The sequence below is a fragment of the Pan troglodytes genome, chromosome 2, assembly GCF_028858775.2.
Source record: "Pan troglodytes isolate AG18354 chromosome 2, NHGRI_mPanTro3-v2.0_pri, whole genome shotgun sequence".
In the NCBI taxonomy this organism is placed as follows: domain Eukaryota; kingdom Metazoa; phylum Chordata; class Mammalia; order Primates; family Hominidae; genus Pan; species Pan troglodytes.
The window spans coordinates 130472216-130488591 of NC_086015.1; the positions used below are offsets into that span (position 1 = coordinate 130472216).

Below are 16376 nucleotides of genomic sequence, written 5' to 3' on the forward strand. Positions count from 1 at the left end.
AGGGGGTTTTACGGAGGGAGGCCTTGTTACATAGGCATGATTGATGAAATAATTGATCATCAATGATTGCTGTCAATTTCTAGCCTCTTTCCCCACCCAGGAGGTTGGGGGGTGGGTCTGAAATTCCCAATCCTCTAATCATGGCTTGGTCTTTCTGGTGATCAGCCCTGATCCTGAAGCTATGTAGGGGCTCCCAGCCACCAATCATCTCATTAGCTTACAAAAGCCATTATTTTTATTAATGAAATCCTTCACGAATTTGCATGTCATTTTTGCACAGAAGTCATGCTAATCTTCTCTATATCATTCCAATTTTAGTATCTGTGCTGCCAAAGCAAGCACGCAAAAGACATTCTTATCACTCAGGAGATTCCAAGCGTTTTAGGAACTCTGTGCCAAGACAAAGACCAGATATTTATTTTTTATTATGCCACAGTCCTTCCACATCCCATTGACAAGTACACTCACTTATGGTTTCACATTCAGTACATTCAGGGCCCTCTCTCCCATTATGACAGGCAAAGTGTCCTTCCATCTGCCTCAAACTATTTTCCCACATATGCTTTACATACTGTGATGGTTAATTTTATATGCCAACTTGACTGGGCCACAGGGTGCCCAGATATATGGTCAAACATTATTCAGGGTGTTTCCGTGAGGGTGCTTTTAGATGAGATTAACATTTAAATCTGTAGACTAAGTAAAGTGGATTGCCCTCATCCCATCAGTTGGAGTCCTGATTAGAGCAAAAAGGCAGGCCAAATATGAAAGAATTCTTCCTGTCTGACTGCGTTTGAACTGGGGCATTGGCTTTTTCCTGTCATTGTACTAGTACTGAAACATCAGCTCTTCCCCAGTCTTGAGCCTGTCTGCATTTAGACTGGAACTACACCACTGGTTCTCCTGGGTCTTTAATTCATCAACTCATCCTGCAGACCTTGGGACTTGTCAGCTTCCATAATCGCATGAGCTAATTCCTTATAATACATCTCTTTCTACACATACACACACACACACACACACACACACACAAAATTTGTCCCATTTCTCTGAAGAACCCTGGCTAATTTTTACCTGACCCAGCCACACATTATGGTAGGAAAAAGATATCAAATCACAATATCCCTCAGCTCACCCCTGATTATGACAGGATTGGGCTAAAACAGCTGAATAATTTAATCAATAAGTTTTAGCTATTTGAAATATGTAGAGGTATATACTTCCACCTCCCACTGCCAAATACAAAGAATACACATTTTTTGAACACATATGAAATACTGACAAAGATTTGTGACCATTCACTATGCCACAAAGGAAACCTCAACTTGTTTCACTGAGTCACCATCATAGAGGCTTTATTTGAAAATAATTATGTAATACAATTAGAACTTAATAGTGAAGGAATTCTTCCTTAAATCCCATGTGGCCAGAAATTGAATTCCACATTACTAAATAACCTTTGGTTTAAAAAAGAAATATGAAAAATGTTAAAACTTCATAAATCAACAGTATAAAAATGTTACAGTCAATCAGCATTCAATGGGAAATTTATGATTTTAAACAAAATTACCAGAAACCAAAAACATAGAAAAAATGCACTAAACATTCACATAAAGACATTAGAAAATGGGCAATAAGGCAAACCAAAAGCAAGAAGGTAAAGGGCAGAAATCAGTGAAAGTGAGAACAGTGAGACCAGCAACACCCAAGCAGAGTGAAATGGAAGAGGAATTGAGAGAGTGGAAAAGCATATACTCAAGGGACGAAAGAGGGATTTACTTTGGATAGTAGTAAAAGAGCATGATAACTACTTGTAGATAAATTGAAAAGCCTAGATGATGTGGATGAAGTTCTAGGAAAATAGACAATGCAAAAATTGGCACAAAAAGAAACAGGAAATTTGAAGAAGCCAATGAATGTTAAATAAATTGGAATCTAATAATTCCCCTTCCAATGAGCCCCCTGTCTAGACAGTTTTGTGGGAGATCTGTAACCAACTCTCAAGGGGTGATTAATTCAGTGTGAAAAAAAGTAAAGATTGCTCAGCTCACGTTAGGAAGCTGGTGTAACCTTGATCCCTAAACTAAACTTAAAAAGGAAAGAAGCTCATATTACTTACAAATGTAAATGCAAAAGCTTAAGTAAAATATTAGCTAACACAATGTAAATGTATTAAAATATACATTATAACCAGGTAGGATTTATCTCAAGAATGCAAGGATGGCTCAACATTAGAAAATATGTAAACATTATTTATGATTTATTAAAGAAGAAAATTTGTATGATTATCTCAATAGATACAGAAAAATTATTGATAAAATTCACCTATTCACAGTGATAATAATTACAATGACAACAACAATAATAATAATGACTTCATTACAATCTAGGAATAGAAAAGAACTTCCTTATCTTTTATAAAGGTTATATGTCAAAACACTATAATAATGCAGAAACTTTAGACACATCCTCTTAAAGATGGGCCCCAAGGCAGGGATGTGGCTGTCATTGCTAGTGTTTATCACAATGCAGGAGGGCTGGCGAATGCTAGGAGGAAAAAGGCAGATGTAAGAGGGGTGAGGATTATAAAGAGAAGACATAGAACTGTCTTTATGTCTGTGTAAATAAATATATGTCATTTTATTTAAAGAAATTTTATTATATGTCATTTATGTACATTTATGACATTATTTATTTAAGTCTATGAAAAATAAAATCATCAAAATACAAACCTTGACACCTATTAAGAATTCTGGAAGGCTGGTGGATACAAAACTTAATAAAACTCAATAGCATTTTTCCATATCAGTTAGAAAATATAATAAATATAATAAATTAGATATTATAAATATAATAAATTAGATATTAGATAAATTAAATATTAATGACAACAATAAAATGCATAATGTCTAGGAATTGCCTTAGAAAAGAATACATAAAATTCTAGGGGAAAATTTTAAGTGAGACTTTTTTTAAAGACCTGAAAAACAGAGACATTTAGTGTTCTTCAATGCACATAACTTAATTGTATAAGGAAGTCAAGTGTCCCCAAATTAATAATATAAATAAAGTGCTATCTATAAATAAAATACTATCCACTTTGTAGATGGTGGTAGTAGATGTACAGTTTTATTTTTCTCTATAATCATTACATACAGAGGTAGCTTCTAGAAACATTAAAAACCTTAAAAGTAAAAAATAAAACCACAAGTGAATAAAAAATGATGTGGGAGAATTACGACAGAGAGGTGAGTAAGGACTTCTTAAAACCCAGAAAGTAAAAATCATCAGGCCAAAGGGATGAATTTGTTTACATCAAGGATTTCTGCTCAACAAAGGACACTTGAGACAAACTTAACGGGCAAGTAATGGACTGGAGCAAGATATATTCAATGTCTGAAATGGAAAAAGGACTGCTATCTAGTGTAATATACACAGATACAGATATATCCCTGTAAATTGCCAAATGGAAGATTACAACTGTATTAGAAAAGCAAACAAAGGATGAAAATAGGCAAAAACAGAAAGAAACTCCAAGTGCTCCCAAACATGAAGAGAATACATGATTTGTTGGAAAATGGAAATTACACAGAAGTGGGTCGCTTTAGCCCATCAGAATAACAAAACACTGGGTATGCCAAGTGTTGGCATTGCTTCTTGGCGTGGGTGCTCAGAGGCTGATATGTTTCTGCCACTGTCAACCAAGGAAGGGGGCCTCTACAAATTAAGTGTATGCTCACACCCTAGGCAAGCTCTCCTGCAGTCGGTGGGGGTCACCGTGCAGATGCTGCCCTCAGCACAGCTGTGTGAGGAGCTAAAAGCAGCCAGGGTCCATTTCAGAATGACTGGATCAGAAAACTGGGGAGTGCACACCATGGAATAGATTATTTACCCATCAGAAGCCATGCAACCTAGAAAGATCTTAAAAACAGCACAGAGTGAAAAAAGTAGAAGCAAAATGAGCTCTAGAGCTCATTATTCAGCGTGGTCCTCAAACCAGGACCAGCAGCAACTACATCGCCGAAGAGACTCTTAAGGGCTCAGGATCACAAAGCCCACCCAGACCTGCCTATCAGAATCTGCCTTTTAACAAGACTCCAGGTTTCAGCAAAAACATGAGAAGCACTTTTCTGACTAGATGTCACACCTTTCTAGAAAGCCACTGTAATCAGAATACAATAAGTTCAGTTCAGGAGTCAGCTAATACCCCAGTGGGTGGGGACCAGAGGACCCATGTTTGGAACTCCCATAAGACAAAGCCCGTGTGCATTCAGCCAAAAAAAAAAAAAAAAAAAAAAGGACGTTGCTGGAAAACTGACTAATTATCAGAACAGGATCTTGGAAGGACACCTCCCACTGCATCCTACAGATGTGCTGGATGTATTAAGAGTCACCTTTTTTTGCCTGGCCCCAAGACGTTTGTGTCTGCCATCCCTGGTGTATGGAACTCTAGTGCTGAGGAAATGAACTGCTGCACAGAGGCAGGGAGTGGGGCTGAGAAAAGAGGGCAATTTCTCTTTGTTTATCACTGTCTTTCTCTTTTCTGGGGCAATGGATGCATTCATAATTGTGAGTGATCCCATAAGTGGTTGGCCTTCTTTTCTGGATGAGATCTGAGTTCACCATACTTCTTCATCCCAGGCACACCACCCACATGGAGCCTCTCACTTTAATGACTCTTTTTTAGCCTCCTGTAACCGGCTCAAGTCCAGCTGCTCATCGCTCAGAAGTCAAAGCATGAGAAGTGAGGTGTGGTAGAAGGAAAGCAGATTTTATTGGTCAAATGTTGGCAGATGTGAGAATGGCTGGGCTTAAGCCTTAAAGGAGCCATCTCATTCTCCTGGGCTGAGAGAGGGGCTTAAGAAGGAAAAGGTGTGAGAAACATGTGAGAGTGGTGAAAAGGGGATCTGCATGTCTCATTTCCATGGTTATCTTGAGTAGTCACCCATCAGGAGATCCAGTTTGCATCATCCTGACTTTGGCCTGGTGGTGGTGGGCTCACTATTCCTAACTCCCCTTGACTGAGAGGATTCTACGCTGGGGTCTTGCTGCCTGGTTTGTTTCAAAATTGACCCCTGGAATTTCTAAGCAAGCACATAATTAGGTAAGTGAACACTGTTCACAGAAGTGCCTGGTGGAAAAGGGAGAAACAAAGAGTTTCAAAGTATGTCAAGGCCTAAGGCAAGAAAGAAAGAAAAAAGTTTGAAAATGCATTTGAGACTGAGATACTCAGTTACAATTCCCCACTGTCAAATTCCATTTCATTTCTATGGAAAGTGGGTGACACAGTCGATCTGTCCACTTCCTGCTGCAAAGGGCTGTAGTAGGGGTATCAGAATGGAATTCATCAACCTGGCCTTGGAAATAGTCTCCAGTCCCCAGACTCACAGCAGGAACTTGCTGGAGCATTATTCTGTGAGGACCTAGAAGCTTCTGAGAAAGTCTGTCCTGCATCCCCATGCAAAGTACATAATAGTAATAAAGTCCACAACAGACAAAGAGGACAATGAATGGAATACCAATTGTACTGTACATAAAAGTCTGTCATGCATTAGGAAGTTGACTAAACCATGCTGTTATGGGGTCCTGGGAGAGAACATTGATAGTAGAAATATGGGTGTCCAATGCATGTATAGCTTGGGTTGTAATGAGAATAATCTGGTATATATATATAACATTCAGTCTTATCAGTGCACAAGTGCTTCCTTGGGCTGCAGTCAGAATGCCTAAGGCCACACATTTCTACAGGGCCACTTGTCTAATCCATGAGCTTTCTTTTGTGAGAAGGGTGATGGCATGATTGGTGTTATTAAAGGCAGTGGTCATATGTTTAGCCAGGGCCTCTATTTGTAATTATATATATTTGGCTGCTGCCTGGGAGGAAAAGATGGCTAGTGGGTAGAACAACTGGGAATGATTATTTTTTATGGCAGTGTCTAGCTATGCTTTCCCAATTGGCAGGGAGAGTCTAGATGGGACAGGATACATCCTGGTGGGTAAGGGTGCCTGCAGGTGCATCTGCCAGTCCAGTTATAAGATAAGTAAGGCCAACCATGAGGGCTTCAGGCCCACAGCCAAACCCAGGAGGAAGGATAGGCTCTGTCACAAAGACTACTCTGATTTTGCCATCCTAGCCACATATTATCAGTCAGTTGAAGAGTTTTGTCACATTGTTGAAGAGATAACCATCTCATATCATGGAGTATGCTGCTGTTGTGTTTTTTGATGCATAGAGCGTGCATCAAAAAAATGCTTTACTTGGATTTGCACCACTGTCAACCATCCTATGCCATCATGAGGTCCTGTCCACTCTTTGGCTAGCTATTGGTCTGGCCCTTGGTTTTCCCAGGATTTTAGCAGCATCTTATTTCCTGGATAGAAAAGATGAAGGGGCTCACCCATGGGGTATGAGAACCTGGAAAGAGCAAATTTTTTGGAGATTTCCTGAGAGAACAGTTCTTCCTTTTCTTCCTTGGGGGTGGGTGAGCAGAATTGGCAGCCACAGTGCCTGATCCAGTGAGACCTGCAAGCACAATTGTTGCTTCTCTGGAGAAGTCACTTGAGCACTTACCATACAAAGCACATTTAATCCCAAAGACATTCCAGCATAGAGAGAAAACTCTTAATTCCCAGTCCCCCAGACAACATTCCAAAGGTTGTAAAACAAAAAACAACCTTTTGCCTCTAATCTTCCTGTAGCCCCAGTCATGGTTACAATCATTTTAATACTTTGCTTTGGGGGATGTTAAGGACTGAATAAGTAGCCCCAGTATCAACTAAGAAATCAATTATTTTGCTCCCCATCGTCAACTGTACCTGAGGCTCATGTAGTGATATGATGATAGGTTGACTAAACATGCATATTTAAGAGGTTATAGGAGAAGCTATGAATATATATGAAGGTGGTCCTGACCCATGCATATTGAATAAATATGCATGCAATATATGACTCCACTTTGGGTTGGAGACTTAACACTTGCCTGGCATGGTCTTAGGTCTTTTTTATAATTTGGTATCTTATTGCCATAAAGAGTCTATTTTGCCAGTCTTATTCTCTCTGTTTTAATGTTAATGCTAGTAAGTTGTGCCTAAATTCCAAAGTGCTTGTGTGTGTGTGGGTGGGAAGGTATAGTGAGGTGTGTCTGACTCCTGCTTTCTATGGCCTGCACTAGTTTTTTGGGTATATTTGAGATCTCCTTTGGCCAAGAGGAGAGTCCATTCATCCTGTTGGAGGGCTTAGGATTTTTTGTTTCTATTCCTCCTTTTTTGTCAAGGTATGCCAGAGACAGCATGGATAACCCAACTTTTATTTTGTCTTATATTAATGCTGGGGTGGTGTGCTACCTGCCCCAGGTCTACCATTTCTCCTGGTGGGATCCTTATGGCCAATGGACTTAGAGCCAAAAGACTTACAGCCAATTAAACATTACAGGCCAGAGGAGAATGGAGGTGGGCAAGCACTCATTAACTTTAAAACCCCTCATAAGCAACATAAGAGCCAAAACCCAAAATCTAAAAGGCAAGGTTACAAAATTGACTTATATAAAAATTCTATGCATTGAGATACTGTAATCTTGGATTGTACCAACTAACTATCCAAAACAAAAGAATTTTGTTCAACTGTTTGAGCATCTGTGCGCTCATCCTTTATTTGGAGGGTCTGAACTAATTTTTTCCCCCAAAACTTGTTCTTAAAATCTCATGTGATAGTCTCTGGGCCTAGTTTCAAACTCTGGAGGTAAAACAAAACATTAGTAATTAGCAATGTTTAAAATTAAAAAGTCATAAGCCCTGCCTATTTCTGAGAATGACAGGAAAGGAAACTTATGGGTAACTAAATGTTTAAATTATTTAGTATCAAGACATACAATAAATTATATTATTCCACATAGAGACAAAATAATTTAATGAATCTTAATGTTTTTGAATACATGTCTCATGAAAGCAGTTTACTTTGATTGTTGCCTTTGCCTAGGTCTAAAGATGAGGCTCTGGTTAACTTGACTTTGGTGTCTGATACTGGCAGGAGTCAGTGCCTTCTTTGGATGAGATATGCGCACCCAGAAGTCAAAGCCCTATAACTTAACAGCATAAGGATTAGTTAATAGCACCTGATAAGGAGTTTTTCAAGGTGTTGAGGGTGGTAATATTGGAGAACATAACCTGATTGGAAGCTCTAAAAAGATTTTTCAACATTGTGGTGATTAATTTTTAGCTTTGATAAACCCCAGCAAGAAGAAAGAGACTTAACTTAGGATTTGATTTTGAGGACATTTGCCAAAGATGTTAAAAGGCTGAAAACATTTGATCAAAACAGAATAATAATCATTGTAAAATAATAGTTATTCATGTAATCAAAGTGATAATTAAAAGACTTTAAAGGCAATACAGAAGATTAAATGGATGTAAAAGCATTAACCCTTTTAAATTTCAGGTTTTTAAGCAATCAAAAACCTAATAAAGACAGCATAGGAATTATCTCAATAAAAGGTAAAATCACGTTTCTTAAGCCAGTTACCAAAAATGCAAAGAAAAACCTTCTGCAGTGTGACTGCTTCTACTTATGGGAGGCCCATTTAGTGCCCTGGAAATTCATACTTGATGAAAAGGGTGCTTGAATTAAATCAGACACAAGAAGAGTGTGTTCAAAGTTATGAATATAGCAGGGGAATATATGACTTTTAGTAACTGCATGAGAAATTTCCTGATTACATGGAAAATTTAGACATATCAAAAAAAGCCAGGTTGGGCAGAGTGGCTCACACTTGTAAACCCAGCACTTTGGGAGGCCAAGATGGGTGGATCACCTGAGGTCAGGAGTTGGAGATCAGCCTGGCCAACATGGTGAAGCCCCATCTTTACTAAAAATACAAAAATTAGTCAGTCATGGTGACAGGCGCCTACAGTCCCAGCTACTTGGGAGGTTGAGGCAGGAGAATTGTTTGAATCCAGGAGGCAGAGGTTGCAGTGAGCCGAGATTGTGCCATTGTACTCCAGCCTGGGAGACAGAGTGAGACTCCATCTCAAAAAAAAAAAAAAAAAAAAAAAAGAAAGAAAGAAAAAGAAAAAAGAAAAGAAAAGAAAAGATTACAGAATCAAGTTTTACTGGGGAAAATATTGTTTTTATATACCTCTAGGATAAAACATTTCTGCATCAGACCACAACAGAACTGTAGGGGAAAAATTATAGGAGCTGATGGAAAAAGTTGAAGGAGAGTTATCATCTCAGGCCTTTTCAAAGGGAGAAAAAGATGAAAGCAGCAAGACACAACAAAAGTTGAACTTCTGAGATATGAATCTGAGAAGTTTTCAAAAGAAACAGATTATAGAATTAAAATGCAAAATATTTGTAATTTCATTAAGAGCATATCAATACCTTTAGGAAACTTTGTTTTAACATAGGGAATCATTCTTTAGAAAAACTATTATAAATAATTATTATAAATAATTCCCTTTAATTATAGCTAACTTAATTACATATGAAATTCCTTTTATAAATTCCCCTTCGTGAACCTTATCATGACTTACAATGACCATTTATGACATGTTTGGACTTTCTGACGTGTCCTATACTTCTCTCTTTCCTAAACAATAAGTCATTTTTCTTTAGGGCAAAAATTTACCCTAAGGAAAACAAGTTTCTTTTTTATACAAAATCATTTTCTTTCCATTATAACTTTTCTTACCAAAAATACATCTTCATATCCACAACTTTCTTCACATCTCTCTCCTACTTACCATTTTTTCTACCTTCTTTTATAAATAACTTTTAAATAACCTCCAAATTACATAAAATTCTCTTTTCAACAAGAACACAGCTTGTGGAATGATATATTAATTAGAATTTTCATTCTTTGTAACCTTGCATTTTAGTGAAAACCTAGGAAGCAAGAAATCCTGAACTGTTTGTCAGATGTTAGCATTTTACAGAGTAAACAAACCATTCCATAATTTTTGGAACATGTTTTCCCATACTATAATTTTTTTTTATTGGAAATGACCCAAACCTTCAATGAGCATCTATTATTTAATTCAAGTATACAAAAGTCTACTTGCAAGCATTTATCTCATTTACAAATACTCAACTTTTTGCATTTTTAACAGTTTATCTAGGTTACTTCTGAAAACTGAGATATTAGACAAAACTAGTCATTATTTCAAGTTTTTTATTGTTAGCCATTTAAAAAGTCTGAATAACAGGTGAACACTTAAGAACCTTAAACACATTTTGCTGATAACTCAAAAGATTCACTGTTTGCCTTGAACCAAGAATCTTAATTAGTCTTATTTGTCAAAAAAATCACAAAAACAAAGATCATTCTGTTTCTGGATGGCTTTATAGTCTTATAACCTTTATGTCAAACCATGATACCTTAATATATAGACAGAGACAAATATAAAACCATGTGGTCAATAAGCTCACATGAAAATTTATGCTGACAATTCTGAAGACATTTCTATTTTTATCAGTGATTTTAAAACCAGGTGTATTTACTAAAGATTCACATGAACTTGAAAAGCATTTGGAGTTAATTTATGAGTAGTCATTTACTTATAAACCAATTTGGTAGAATGCTAGATACAACATATAACATAATACATGTACCTATATACAAATATATCCAAACACCTATACATATATGCACAAACAAGAATCCAATAGCTGTTACCTGGGAACTCTAGCCATAAGATAACAATACATACTTACCACCTGATAAAAGATAGCTGGGTCCAAATTATCTTTCTGATGAAACTCGAACCTGGTCATATGGCTAAACCTCATTTGCCCTGATCTAAGAAACTGTGAACCAAAATTTGGATAAAGCAGTCTCTACAGCAATTTTGTTCTAAAAACCTTGTTTACCTTTTTATTCATTCAGTTTCAAATGATTTTCTAATGTTTCCATTTTAGCCATAGTGGATAAACTTTATAAGAAAAACAAAATCTCCAAGTAACCTTCAAATAGTAAGCTTCATTTCAGTAGCAGCAGCTTCATAACAGCATGTTGAAAGCAGCCAGCACATTCAAAGCAGGCAGAGAGAAGTAGATAGAGAGCTTTAGAAGACTCTGCTTACCTTTATAGTTCCATGTTAACCATTTGAGCTCTGGATTTTCTTTACTGTCATTTGCCTATCAGTGTAAAATGTGCACAGAAACTGGCTATAATATGTAACCAGCTCAAGTCCCAGATAGTCTAGAAAAGAGTTCACATGCTTTCTCCCCCTACAAAGCTTGACACAGATACAGGAAGTACACTAGAGTCCTGGAGACGATGACAAAATCCAGGGCTGGGATGTTGGAAACTGTTTCTCCCCTAGGGAGGAGAGCAGCAATCCATCTTGCTACTTTCTGACTTAGTCTTTGCTGGTGGGATGCAGACCATGCCAAAGCACCCTCAAAGAGAGGGGTAACAATAAACAGAGACACAAACACAGATGCAGATGCAGACAGGGGACTCCAAACTGCTCCCTGAAGAAGGGAGGCTGGGGAAAAGTCCTGAGATCTTGTCTCAAACCCAGATGGCACCACAGATGACCTGTGTTGGGTCCAGACTTCACAGAGGCCCAAAAGGCACCACAGACTAACCTGTGTTAGGTCTAGATGGCACAGAGGCCAAGATGGCAGCACAGATGACCAATACTACTGTAGATAGCTGGAGAGCCCAGAGGGCAGAGACAGAGGATTTCCAGGTGCACTGTAGTTGACTTACCCAGTCCTTGAAGTCTGTCGACTTCCCAGATGCTGCTTTCCTTGAGACAGAGGGACAGCAGCTGATGCCAAGAAGAGGAGGGAAGGGAAGATCCTTGAGATAAAGGTGGTTTCAGCAGCTGCTGGGAATTCCCCAAAGTCCCAGTGGCAGGGTCAGCTGGCCATGAGCAGCTGGCATTTGCAAGTAACCCCTGCCCTTCCTGGTAATATAAGTGGGTGAGCCCTGGCACTGCCACAGCCAATTGCTCCACTAGTTGGAAGCCAGATGTACAGGCTGAGCCGCTCAAAACACACAGCTCCTTACATGGGGCACTGAGTTTATAAATGGCTCATGTCCAGCTGTTCACCACCCAGAAGTCAAAGCATGAGAAGTGTGGTGGAAGGAAAGCAGCTTTTACTGGTCAAATGCTAAGAGATGGAAGAATGGCTGGGCTCAAGCCTCAAAAGAACCATCTCTGCCTTCTGGTCAGAGTGAGGGGTTTAAGAAGGAAAAGGTGTGGAGATATGTAGGAGGGTGCAGGGCTGCATGTCTGTTCCTATGGTTATCTTGAGTAATTGCCTATTTGGGGGTCCAGTTTGCATCATCCTGGTGACCTCAGCACCATAGTGGTGGGCTCACTCTTCCTAACCCTACTAAGCAGGAAGATTCTGCACCTGGTCCACTCTGCCTGGTTTGTTTCCAAACTGGCCCCTGGAATTTCTAAGCAAGCACATAATTAGATAAGTGAACATTGTTCATGAAAGTGCCTGGTGGAAAGGGAGGCGTTTCAAAGTGTTTCAAGGCCAAAAGCAAGAAAGGGGAAAAATTTTAAATACTTTTGAGGCTGGGATGCTCAGTTACACTCCTGCCCTCTCCCCAAAGAACATCATTCTATTATGTACAAAGGAATGTCTTTTTGTGCATTCTGCGGGCATGTGTTTTTAGTTTATGTAAACTTTAAAACCATTTTGCTCAGATCTCAAAACTCAAATTGAGTTTCTAAGTGGAATTGTATTAAATGCATTTGTGAGTTTGGGGAGGATTAAGTATATGATATCAGGGCTTCCCGGCCTGTGTCTTGTGTCTCTCTAGTCTTTCGCCAGGCAGGTGAATTCTCAATGGAAATCTCACAAGTTCCCCATGACCTGGTCTCACGAGTCTGAGCAACAGCCTTTGCAGCGGGACTGGGTGCCCCTCCATCTTCCATACATTTGGTCCATCTTGCCGGTGCCCCTGTCTCCCAACTTGTCCAGGCCAGCCCCAACTCCCGATGATTAAATTCTCTCTCATCTAGCCTTTTCACTGTCCTATCATCCCTGCCCTGGCCCACTCTCCTCAGCCCTGGAGATGTTGTAGAACTGGAAAATTGGTCACTCCTTGGGTTTAAATACCGTCAATGGCTTCCCAGGGCTCTCAGGGCCCAAGTCCTGCTCCCTCCCCCAGCCCATCCCTTCTCAACCCTGCTGGTGCCCACCAGACCTGCCCAGCACAGTCCAGCCTCAGGTTCAAGGGCTCAGCCTCCTTTTTTCCTCAGGGTCTCTGCACAGGCTGTTCCCTGCCCTTCCCTGACCCACTTCCATAACCCAGCTCCCACCCCAGGATCCTATCCCACCCCACCTCTTTGGTGAACTCAGCCCTCCCCACTCTATCTGCACCAGTCACCTGGAAGCAGGAGGCACAAGCCGGGCCCCCTCAGCAGCCCTCACACAGATCTGCTTTGTTCTCTGAGCACAGAAGAGAGAACACGTTATTACCCAGCTGGAACACACACACCACTGCGTGAGCTCCAGAGCAGCTCCTGGTATGTGGGGGCGGGGGCTGGAGACACTGCTGAAAAGGGGTGAGGACAGGCTGGATCCCAGACACCAGGACCTGCCCCGACGTGGACCTTCCTGGGTTAGGGCTCTTACAGCCCCCTTGGCATCTCCAAGGGGGGAATTGTCAAAGGAACATCGACCCCCTGCTTCTCCTATTCTTTCTGCTTCTTCAGTCACTCAGTCACAGCTGCCCTCCACTCACTTCCTTCCCTGCAGGCTCTGTGTCCAGAACAATGACAGCCATCCTTTTCCCTCAGCTCCTCTGCACGGTAGACATACAGCCCAGCTGCAGATTCAAGGCAAGCTGGGCTCCTGGGAATCCAAAGCCTCGCTGACCCAGCTCAGAGGATGGCAAAGCTCGTCTGACAATAATCATACCATGACGTTGTAGGGAATGACAGTGCTAGCAATGATGATCTTTATTATTATTAATAATATTATCATAATCATTATTAATATTAGTAATAATAGTTTGCTTCTTATGCCATGCCCTGGTTTTTGTTTTTGTCCTTTCTTAAAAAAAAATCTTTATTCAAGGTTTTAATTATAAAAGCAGTGCACGCTTATGGATGAAGTAGACAGAAGTATATGAAGTGAAATGGAAACATGTCCCTTCCTGTGGCCTGTACCCAGAAGAGCCCACGCTTCCCCAGCAGGTGGGGCTCTGTCATCCAGGCTTCAGATGAGCTGCATGGAGATGAGGTTACACTCCAAAGGCCCCCACTAGAAGTGGGTGCAGCCACAGTTTGCAGCAGGTTGGCTGAGTCTCACCAGCACCACAGGCCCAGCTGGAAGGTTTGTTTGTTGCCCTGCCCCTCAGGCATCTCCTGAGCATGCCAGGAACCTCCGTCATATCCAGGCCAGCCCAGGGTTCCCACACAGCCTTTCCCTCAGTACAGTTTACAATTAGCTACGAACTGGGGAGGACACAACCATGGCTTAATTGAATCATGGCCTGGCCCAACTTCATGTTAGAAATGAAGACACTGGGCCAGGCATGGTGGCTCACGCCTGTAATTCCAGCACTTTGGGAGGCTGAGGTGGGTGGATCACGAGGTCAGGAGATCGAGACCATCCTGGCCAACATGGTGAAACCCTGTCTCTACTAAAAATACAAAAATTAGCTGGGTGTGGTGGCACATGGTTGTAATCCCAGCTACTTGGGAGGCTGAGGCAGGAGAATCACTTGAACCCGTGAGCCGAGATCACGCCACTGCACTCCAACCTGGCAACAGAGCAAGACTCCGTCTCACAAAAAAAAAAAAAAAAAAAAAAAAGGAAAAGAAAGAAAAAAAAAGAAAAAGAAATGGAGACACTGAATCCTTCCAGAGGGGAGCAGCTGCTGTCCCACCCACCAGGTGACAGAAGTGGCTACCTTGAGAGAGGCAGCTGCTGGGTCCCCATGGCTGGCTGGCTTCTGAGAGCCCCAGGACTGGGCTGAGTTCTCCTGGTGGGATGTGGGAGGAAACAAGGGACCTGTGGCTGGAACAGTCCTTCTGCTGGGGCACAGGGCCTCAGGCCCACCTGCTGGGGCCCCCTCCACATCAGCTTGGCTTCCCCTAGTGTGTCGACCTCCTTCCTTCTTCTTCGATTCCCGGTGAGAAGGGCTGGACTTCCCCCGGGGAAGGCTGTCCAATCACCTCCCCTGGATCCAGGATTCATAGCAGCTCTTCCGCCTAATCCAAATCCAGTCCTGCTCTTCCCACCCTCTCCCCACCACTAATTCTTTTCTGATGGGACTGAAAATTTCATTTGCCACCTCCTTCCTTACAACAGGGCATCCTCTCTGCCCTGTCCCCTGGGACTCTCTCCTCACAGGCACAACCTGGCAAGACAAGGGCCTCTGAGCCCCTCACCTGGGCATGGATCTGATGGGGCCAGGGGATGTGTGCACCTCAGAGGCACCGCTCTCTCCTTCCCCGTACAGCTCCACAAACCAGCTCGCACTACAAAGCCCGTCCCCCTGGAGTTAATTCAAAAGCCCCCGACCTCAGTAAATTTCCTTTTTTCAGTTAATTCATCTTGGAAAAGGAAGCAGAATAGCGGGGCCAAGGGAAATAGACATCTTGAATTTGAGAGAAGTTTCCAAGTGGCTCTCCCTTCCAAGTTAGTCCCGCTAGCCACCCATGGGCATGTGCTTTCCCCAGGGCCTGGAGCCCCACCTGCTGAACCCTGGAATCTGCCAATCTGACGGACAAAGATAACATCACCCTCTAACTTTGATTTGAGTTTCTTTAATTATTCTTGAAGTTAACAGCTTTCCATGCGTCCATCGGCCTTTGTGAGTCTTCTCCTGGCTTGGCTCTACATAGTCTATGTTTTTATTTTGCTTTTCTGTTTCCAGTTTTTCTTTTGATGCTTTTTTTTTTTTTTTTTTGGCATGCAGATGTTTAAACTTTTTTTTTTTTTGTCATCACATCAATTTTTCTTCAGTGGTTCTGCCTTTGGTGACATTGCAAAAAAGCCTTCCCATCATGCACAGTCCTTTTCTTTTTCAAGTTGTTTGTTTCTGAATAGTTTTGCAAAAAGATTTATCCCACTACGTTCCGAATCTGAAGCAGGTTCACATTTCCTAGGCGCTCAGATGTGCAAAGGGTAATTCTGTTCTCTGATTCCTGAACTGAGTCTGTGTGCTCAGCCCTGTTCTGGTGGGTGGGGCAGCTTGTTCCTGTCACATGGCAGTGGGTTTGGCCACCTCAGGGTTTCCACAGTCCACAGCCCATGGAAGATCCAGCCAGCATTCATTCTTCATGCTATCTTCTCCTTCTCCTTCCATCCTCCTGCAGAGCCCTGCCCCGCCTCCTCCCAGGCCACCCTGCCCTTGGGGGGTTTGCCCTTGTTAACAGCCCTGCCCTTTGCCTCAACTCGA

At 41.4% G+C, this 16376-nt stretch overlaps 1 non-coding gene across 1 annotated transcript; it reads right to left on the reverse strand.

The window, feature by feature from the left end:
- Positions 1–235: 235 nt before the first annotated feature.
- On the reverse strand, positions 236–342 carry LOC112208754 (U6 spliceosomal RNA). The gene has a single exon (XR_002943329.1). It is a non-coding gene; the product is annotated as a U6 spliceosomal RNA (small nuclear RNA).
- Positions 343–16376: the final 16034 nt, after the last annotated feature.